The 9,621-nt window shown below is 45.0% G+C and overlaps 3 non-coding genes across 3 annotated transcripts; all 3 read left to right on the top strand.

The window, feature by feature from the left end:
- The first annotated feature begins 3,606 nt into the window (after positions 1-3,606).
- On the top strand, positions 3,607-3,679 carry trnav-aac (transfer RNA valine (anticodon AAC)). The gene has a single exon. It is a non-coding gene; the product is annotated as a tRNA-Val (tRNA).
- Positions 3,680-5,871: 2,192 nt separating this feature from the next.
- On the top strand, positions 5,872-5,944 carry trnav-cac (transfer RNA valine (anticodon CAC)). Its single transcript has one exon. It is a non-coding gene; the product is annotated as a tRNA-Val (tRNA).
- A 1,181-nt stretch (positions 5,945-7,125) lies between these two features.
- Positions 7,126-7,198, top strand: trnav-cac (transfer RNA valine (anticodon CAC)). Its single transcript has one exon. It is a non-coding gene; the product is annotated as a tRNA-Val (tRNA).
- Positions 7,199-9,621: the final 2,423 nt, after the last annotated feature.

Here is a 9,621-nt window from a genome sequence, read left to right on the forward strand (position 1 = left end):
CCAACTATTGAACTTTTCAGGCCATCCAAGCCATTTCATCAACACATATTTTTTCCGGTTCTGGGTTTTTTCAGCTAATATCTTTTCAACTCTGTATACACTGTCTTTACCCACAATAATTTTTTGTAACTCGGCTTCGTAAAACGTTCCTTCTATATCCTCCCCGTCATAGTCTTTTAACCGGTACACGGGTGGGTCTCTAGCCAACTGTTCGGTAACTGTAAAATATTCGTCAGAAAATGTTTCTTCATAACCTTTGGCAAAAGTACTCCTTAGCTTTGAAACGCGAACCACATCACCGATGTTGAACTTATAAGTAGTTTTTCCCTTCTTAATAAATGGTCCGTATAATTTTTTATAGACCTTAAAAGAATTACTTTGATCAACATCTATAGGCTTCATTTTAATACTGGTGTGATACCCTTGGTTGTAAGCATCGATAAAATCCTGAACTTTATCAAAATACTTGAACGTGTTGACCGCTGTAAAATATCTCCACATTTTGGTCTTTATGGTGCGGTTAAACCTCTCCACTACCGATGCCCTAAGCTCATTACCGGTGGTGAAATGATGTATTTTGTGTCTCTTCAGTAGATTCTGAAATTCTCTGTTGAGAAACTCTTTTCCTTTATCAGTCTGCAGTTTTTTAGGACATCGACCCTGGGACAATATATCCTCAAAGGCCCTTGTCACCGCCCGACCTGTTTTATTATGTAGAATGCGAGCCCAGGCATATTTTGATAACACATCGATACACATCAACATCAATTTGTGACCATTGTTATGTTTTGATAAATTTGACATATCGACTAGATCCATTTGCCATTGTGAGTCTATGTCAGTTGCATATACGCGGTTTCTTTTAAAGTTAATCCTGAGAGGTTTATGTAAGGTATAGGCGTCTTGTTCCCGTAACCATTCTGAAACAACCACATCATTAACCTTCACTCCGGCCTCAGCGAGTCCTCTTTGAAAACCCTTCTTACCCGCCAAACCCCCAATCTTGGCTGGGTTGTAGTATAGTTCCTGCATTTGGGGAGCTTGCCGAGTCATTCTGTCAAATAACCACACAGACCCACACTATGCGCAAAGTTTTTATACAAGGTTTTTTATTCAACTTCAGGAGAGCAGATACCCCTTTTAAGACATTTGAGAAAAGTATAACATACACAACAATTTTTTCTACGGTCCAGACAAAATGAAATCAGATGATTGGTTACTTGATCTATATCAACAAATATACCTGTTTCTTTATCTTGTAGGCACACACCTCAGTTACATATGTAAATAAAACAACATTATGACCTATTTTAAAATTAAACAGAGGTGTATTAAACAGGCTCAGTAAAAGGTCATACAGATGTTGATGAAATGGCCTAATATCATTCTTGGCCCCCTTGAGCCCTTCATCCCAGTGTTCGTACCCCCCGGTCTTTGTTACAGCAGCCATTCACTTTTCCAGGTTTGAAAGTTGATCCTCATCGATGGTTAAATCTGTAGAGAAAAGGCTCGCGTTGGCTACTTTTCTGTCAAGCACATGGTGTAATAGCGCTCTCAGGTTAGCTGCAGAGTGTTGATGACAGAACCAGTTGCAGAAGCAGTCCAGAACATTCCCCATGTTCAAAGTCCCTTAGTTCAGGTCAGAGTCTGAATCAGTGGCGTAGATGTCGAATTCTTCGTCGCTGCCCCCAGCTTTAACTTCTTTACGGAAGAAATAAGCTTTTAGCTTGCCAGCGGTTTTTCTACTCGGCTCATCCAGGTCATTGAGCAGCTGCCCAAGTTTCTCTATTATAAACGGCTCCTTTTTCAGCTCCAGCAAAATCTCATCTATGATTTTCTGGACTTGTCCCACAGTGACATGTATGTGGGAGTAAGAGAGCGCCTTGATTAGTGCCGGTTTCAGCCACGGTTTGTTCAGTCTTCTGTAAAACACGTTGAAATAGAACAGGAAATAGTAACGGTCTGGTTCAAACAAACAACTGTGTCTCAACTGACTGGGGTGATTCACTTCACACCCCCGACAGACTTCTTTCAGAGCTCGGTCGATGAGAGCACTCAGAATATACACCAGGGTGCTTTTAACCACTCTGCTTACTTGGTCACATACCCCGGGCATAAATCCTGCGTCTTCATCACGCCCCCGGGACAGTCCGATGCTCATTGGGTCGCCTGGTGGTTTGTGGGGTGTTTCTCCATCCATTGGACTGACCCCCTCCTGAGACGCACAGACGGTAGACAGTTCGGCAAAATCGAGGCCCTCCATGAGCTCCAGAGGCTGGGGATCCCCGAGACTCATTTGGACATCCATCGCACCGCATGTTGTTTCGTCCTGAGGGACCGGGGTCTGAGGTCTTGGAGAGTAACCACAGTCAAAGGGTTCCAGAGTGTATACAAAATCTGGGGAATAGAACCAGGGGTGATCCCGGGTTTGAAGAGGCCTGTAGAGCCTGTCGACGTCCGCAGCTTTCGGGTAAGACATTCTCTTTAATTTTAAACCATGAATGAATTGTTGCACCTTTTATCCTATCTCTTCACTACGTCACGACACACCGCCCTCTTAGAAGAGAGTAGCCCCTGAGCCGTCAGACCCCCCTCCAAAACCCCACACGTCGTCTGTCGTAGTTCTGCAAGCTTTCCCATTCACACCTTTCAAAACCCTGAGTCGGAGACTCCATTTCGCATTCTCTTGGACCCTCTTGCAAGCCTTCTAGAGTCTTATCCACAAGCCCCAGATCTCTCCAGGCCATCACCTTCAACCAGTCCTCATAAGAGTATTCAATTACCGTCTCAAAAGGTTCCAACGTACCCTCCTTCTCTCCCAAAGCAAGAAGCTCCACTCCAACATAGCTGGGATCCCTTTTAAAGCGGTAACCCCGTCGAGCCCCCCAGAACAACACCCAGGAGCGTTCAATCTTCAAATTGGTGAGTACAGGAACCCTTGCCCGGGATTGTTTCTTGCGGGGTTTCATGTTGATGTCGCTGGACATGTTGAAGAAGCGGGATGTTTCAGAAGCTGAGAATTAAAGAGGTATTGCCTAAAAGAAGCGCGGGTTCTTAAATAGAGAGGAGAGTTTCGGGGCGTTGCCTTCAGAGGGGTGGGGGTATTTATGGGTGGCCTTGTTGTTCAGGGTTTTATGGGTGCACACTTTCTGACGGATATGACGTAGGAATAATTAAGGAAATAACTCTACCTAAAATCACGCCCCCCAATTATGACGTAGGAATATTAATAAGCTTAGGGCATACGTCATAACAAAATAGGCCGCGCCCAAAAAACCCTACTATCTACTCTTATGTAGTTGAAGGCGCAGTATAGCTCTCATAGTCTGGTGGTGACGGAAGACCACCAGCCGTTTGAACAAGCCATTCAGCATCACCTTGTTGGGTTAAGTGCAGGCACTGTCAGAGCGCAGGGCGTCCTGCCTTTGAAAGAGTTTCCGAAGTGTCCTGATGTGCCCTTTAGCAATGCCAAACAGGTCTGTGAAAATGGCATCCTTTCGCGGCACTTCAGACGCCATCTCACAGTCTAGCCGACCTGAAACGCCTGAGCCCGTTTTACCAGCAGGTTCCAACGGTAACCGTTTGAAGCAAGAGGCGGCGTTGTCAGTTTCTGTAGTGTAGCGGTTATCACATTTGCCTAACGCGCGAAAGGTCCCCGGTTCGAAACCGGGCGGAAACAGCCTGCTTTGGGCCGGCCCTTTTCGTCCTGCTTGCCCTCGTGGTTCCCTGCAGGCGGTGGGTGGCTTTTCTTCATTGGAGTGCCCGAAATCGGTGCTCTCAGAGCGTCCGTCCGTCGACAGGTTGAAATTGTAAACGCTGGTGTAGCCACTTTTAATTAAAATCTGATGATGATGATGATGATGTTGTTGTTGTTGTTCTTGTTGTTCTTGTTGTCGTCGTAGTCGCCGTCATTATTATTGTTAAAGTAAAGCAGTAGTTAGATTTGTTGCTACCGTAAGGTGTAGAAGGCACAATAGCTCTGATAGTCTGGTGGTGAAGGAAGACCACCAGACGTTTGAACAAGCCATTCAGCATCACCTTGTTGGGCTAAGTGCAGGCACTGTCAGAGCGCAGGGCGTCCTGCCTTTGAAAGAGTTTCCAAAGTGTCCTGATGTGCCCTTTAGCAATGCAAAATAGGTCAGTGAAAATAGAAACCTTTATCTCACAGGCTGGCCCACGGGAAACGCCTGTGCGTGTTTTATCAGCCTGCTTCGATGGGAGCCATTCGAAACGCCAGGACGGGTCGTTTTCCGTAGTGTAGTGGCTATCACGTTTGCCTCACACGCGAAAAGTCCCCGGTTCGAAACCGGGCGGAATCAACCTGCGGTGCACTCGTGCCAGTGCCATGTTACCCGTCGCCATCTCTCTGCCCCAAGGCCGGCCGTCGTTTTCTCTTCCTCGGAGTGGCAAGAAATCCTGACCTTGAGAACAAACGGTCGCAGAAGGGTAGCTTTGCGAGGCGCTGGAACTCACACTTTTAAAATCGATACATGTTGTAGCTGTTACAATACGACCGTAGCAGGATCAGCGACATTGCTGTTACTCTTATGTAGTCGAAGGCGCAGTATAGCTCTGATAGTCTGGTGGTGACGGAGGACCTCCAGCCGTTTGAACAAGCCATTCAGCATCACCTTGTTGGGCTAAGTGCAGGCACTGTCAGAGCGCAGGGCGACCTGCCTTTGATAGAGTTTCCTAAGTGTCCCGAAATCGGTGCACTCAGAGCGTCCGTCCGTCGACAGGTTGAAATTGTAAACGCTGGTGTAGCCACTTTTAATTAAAATATGATGATGATGTTGTTGTTCTTGTTCTTGTTGTTGTTGTTGTTCTTGTTTTTCTTGTTGTCGTCGTGGTCGCCGTCATTATTATTGTTAAAGTAAAGCAGTAGTTAGATTTGTTGCTACCGTCAGGTGTAGAAGGTACAATAGCTCAGTGATTGTCTGATGGTGGCACAAGACGAGCAGCAGCTGTTTGAACAAGCCATTGAGCATCACCTTGTTGGGGTAAGTGTAAGTCTTGTCATAGCTCAGGGCGTTCTTCCTTTGAAAGAGTTTCCAAAGTGTCCTGATGTGCCCTTGAGCAATGCAAAATAGGTCAGTGAAAATAGAAACCTTTATCTCACAGGCTGGCCCACGGGAAACCCCTGTGCGCGTTTTACCAGCCGGCTTCGATGGGAGCCATTCGAAACGCCAGGACGGGTCGGTTTTACCAGCAGTCTCCAACGGTAACCGTTCTAAGCAAGAGGTGACGGTGTCAGTTTCCGAAGTGTAGCGGTTATCATGTTCGCCTAACGCACGAAAGGTCCCCGGTTTGAAACCGGGCGGAAACAGCCTGCTGTGGGCCGGCCCTTTTCGTCCTGCTTGCCCTCGTGGTTCCCCGGAGGCGGTAGGTGGCTTTTCTTCATTGGAGTGCCCGAAATTGGTGCACTCAGAGCGTCCGTCAATCGACAGGTTGAAATTGTAAATGCTGGTGTAGTCACTTTTAATTAAAATCTGATGATGATGTTATTGTTGTTGTTGTTGTTGTTCTTGTTGTCGTCGTGGTCGCCGTCATTATTATTGTTAAAGTAAAGCTACCGTAAGGTGTAGAAGGCACAATAGCTCTGTGATTGTCTGATGGTGGCACAAGACAAGCAGCAGCTGTTTGAACAAGCCATTGAGCATCACCTTGTTGGGGTAAGTGTAAGTCTTGTCATAGCTCAGGGCGTTCTTCCTTTGAAAGAGTTTCCAAAGTGTCCTGATGTGCCCTTGAGCAATGCAAAATAGGTCAGTGAAAATAGAAACCTTTATCTCACAGGCTGGCCCACGGGAAACGCCTGTGTGCGTTTTACCAGCCGGCTTCGATAGGAGTTATTCGAAACACCAGGACGGGTCGGTTTCCGTAGTGTAGTGGCTATCACGTTTGCCTCACACGCGAAAGGTCCCCGGTTCGAAACCGGGCGGAAACAACCCGTCCCCCATCTCTCTGCCCCAAGGGTGGCTGTCGTTTTCTCTTCCTCGGAGTGGCAAGAAATCCTGACCTTGAGAACAAACGATGTAAGAAGGGTAGCTTTGCGAGGCGCTGGAACTGACACTTTTAAAATCGATACATGTTGTTGCTGTTACAATACGACCGTAGCAGGATCGGCGACATTGCTGTTACTCTTATGTAGTTGAAGGCGCAAAATAGCTCTGATAGTCTGGTGGTGACGGAAGACCACCAGCCGTTTGAACAAGCCATTCAGCATCACCTTGTTGGGCTAAGTGCAGGCACTGTCTGATCGCAGGGCGTCCTGCCTTTGAAAGAGTTTCCGAAGTATCCCGAAATCGGTGCACTCAGAGCGTCCGTCCGTCGACAGGATGAAATTGTAAACGCTGGTGTAGCCACTTTTAATTAAAATCTGATGATGATGATGATGATGATGTTGTTGTTGTTGTTGTTGTTGTTGTTGTTCTTGTTGTCGTCGTGGTCGCCGTCATTATCATTGTTAAAGTAAAGCAGTAGTTAGATTTGTTGCTACCGTAAGGTGTAGAAGGCACAATAGCTCTGATAGTCTGGTGGTGAAGGAAGACCACCAGCCGTTTGAACAAGCCATTCAGCATCACCTTGTTGGGCTAAGTGCACGCACTGTCTGATCGCAGGGCGTCCTGCCTTTGAAAGAGTTTCCGAAGTATCCCGAAATCGGTGCACTCAGAGCGTCCGTCCGTCGACAGGTTGAAATTGTAAACGCTGGTGTAGCCACTTTTAATAAAAATCTGATGATGATGTTATTGTTCTTGTTGTTGTTGTTGTTCTTGTTTTTCTTTTTGTCGTCGAGGTCGCCGTCATTATTATTGTTAAAGTAAAGCTACCGTAAGGTGTAGAAGGCACAATAGCTCTGTGATTGTCTGATGGTGGCACAAGACGAGCAGCAGCTGTTTGAACAAGCCAGTGAGCATCACCTTGTTGGGGTAAGTGTAAGTCTTGTCATAGCTCAGGGCGTTCTTCCTTTGAAAGAGTTTCCAAAGTGTCCTGATGTGTCCTTGAGCAATGCAAAATAGGTCAGTGAAAATAGAAGCCTTTATCTCACAGGCTGGCCCACGGGAAACGCCTGTGCGCGTTTTACCAGCCGGCTTCGATGGGAGCCATTCGAAACACCACGACAGGTCGGTTTCCGTAGTGTAGTGGCTATCACGTTCGCCTCACACGCGAAAGGTCCCTGGTTCGAAACCGGGCGGAAACAACCCGCGGTGCACGCGTGCTAGTGCTTTGTTATCTGTCCCTGTAACGCGGCCGGCCATCGTTTTCTCTTCCTCGGAGTGTCAAGAAATCCTGACCTTGAGAACAAACGATCACAGAAGGGTAGCTTTGCGAGGCGCTGGAACTGACACTTTTAAAATCGATACATGTTGTTGCTGTTACAATACGACCGTAGCAGGATCGGCGACATTGCTGTTACTCTTATGAGTAGATAGTAGGGTTTTATGGGCGCGGCCTATTTTCTTATGACGTATGCCCTAAGCTTATTAATATTCCTACGTCATAATTGGGGGGCGTGATTTTAGGTAGAGTTATTTCCTTAATTATTCCTACGTCATATCCGTCAGAAAGTGTACACCCATAAAACCCTGAACAACAAGGCCGCCCATAACCTGTTGTTCTTGTTGTTCTTGTTGGTCAACTGTAGAGTGTGAATGGGTCGGCTCTTCCTGTAGTGTTTGGGGGTCTTTTTTAAATATACATGTAATGGTTTAGTAAATCTAAACCGTTATAAGATCAACAAGTTCTGTTGTCTGTAATGGTCCCAGGTCTTAACAATGCCAGTTTTGAATAGTGCGTTTATCATATTCACACTGTCTCTGTCTGTCTCTCTCTCTCTCTCGCCCAATCATTTTATAAGATCAACAAGTTCTATTGTCTGTTATGATCCCAGGTCCTAACAATGCCTGTTTTGCATAGGGTACTTATGTTATCCACACTGTATCTGGCTCTGTCTCTCCCCTCAAATTTAATTAAAAATAAAATTAAAAAAGAGGGTGTGTGTGTGGGTGTTTGTGTGTATAGGTTAATTGTTTTTGTAAAAAAAAAAAAAAAAAGCTGTGGTTATATTTTATCTCTCACATAATGTGTTCAGTCGTTTTACTTAAATACATTCTAGGGTCTTAAAGCTCATAAGAGTTAGACTTAAGATAAGGATATGCTTTTAAGGTATTTTAGCAGTCTCAATCCCTGATGATAAGGAATCGTTTAAAAAATAAAAACAACTGATCACTCAATGCTAAATAGATCACAACACTCAAGGCTAAATCACTCACACCATGGGTGGCGGGGGTGGGCTCAGACAACAGTACGTATGGCATGTGGTATCAAAACATTCAGAATACTTTTAACCTATATAATTTATAAGCTTTGTAAAATAAATCCAAATATCTCTTTTGCGGGGATAAACGCTGTTCTGAGTAGTTTGTGACTTGTTTAATACCAAACAAAGCATCGCTATAAAAAAAAAAAAAAAAAACACTGTAAAAGCGCTAGTTATTTTAGATCTTTATAGTTATTTTCTTGGCTCAGGTTGTTTTTTAGCGCTTATAAAGGCCTGAAATATTCTTAGTGGTTTGTTGACTATAGGTCTTGATGCACAAAGGCCAGACCAGAACAATGCCTTACACGCAGATCCGGCATGTGGCCATCAGTATAAGTATGAAGGTCTGGTCTTCAGCTCGACAGACTCTTACTGACCTTTCGATTTAAGACTAAAGATCAACAATGTCCGGAAACAACATCAGCGACTTCGATTTAAATGAGTTTTTAGGCAAGTCTTCAGATTATTTTCATTGACTCAGAGCGTGTTGTGTGCATGTATTGTAAATAAGGCTATAACATCTGTTTTAAGTTCTGTAAAATTATTTTTCAGCCAGTCAACAGGAGTTAATTCCCAACGCTGAGGAGATCATCTGGAACAACGACGGTAAGATTTTTGTGTTTGCGCTCATGGGTTCTTATGTATGGGTGTGTGTGGTTTTGAAGCGGCTCATTAGAGTTATGAAAACGTTTTAATATATATTAATGCCGGTCTCTTTAATTACACAGAAACTATCGAAAGGCCTGTGATTAATGTCTCCGAGGATCGACCAAGAGAAGTGGTTGTCCCTAGACAGACTGTCTGCCGACCGGGTAAGAACTAAACCCCTGTTTGTTTGTATAACGTTTCTGTAAGATGTTTGAGTCCAGTTTTGTTAATTTTAAAAAATTATCCTGTCTAACAGTATTAAGAAACGTGGTTCGAGACAACGAAAGGCCTTCCACATCGAGGGCTTGTTTCGTTTTACCTTCGAGAACCGTAACCTTTCAAGAATCTGAAAGGCCGTCAGCCCCGGTATCTGATAGCTGTGAGTATATGTCTGCAGCCTGTAAGAGGATAAAGCTTTTTATAAAGCGGTGTGGTTAAAGGTTAAACATGTCTCTTACCTTCACAGCGGTGCAAAAAGCTAAACCAGCCGAAAAAAATAAGAAACGATTATTCTGTGGAGGTAAGTAAGATCTTTCAAACTTTAATGTTTTTAAAAGGGCTTTGTTTGCCCGTTGAGGGCTAATATTTAAGCGATGGGTGACCGTTTCCTGTAGGGCGGGGGGTTCTGGGAAAGATCTTTAGAAGTCCGGACAGGT

The sequence above is a fragment of the Amia ocellicauda genome (genome assembly GCF_036373705.1).
Source record: "Amia ocellicauda isolate fAmiCal2 chromosome 11 unlocalized genomic scaffold, fAmiCal2.hap1 SUPER_11_unloc_6, whole genome shotgun sequence".
In the NCBI taxonomy this organism is placed as follows: domain Eukaryota; kingdom Metazoa; phylum Chordata; class Actinopteri; order Amiiformes; family Amiidae; genus Amia; species Amia ocellicauda.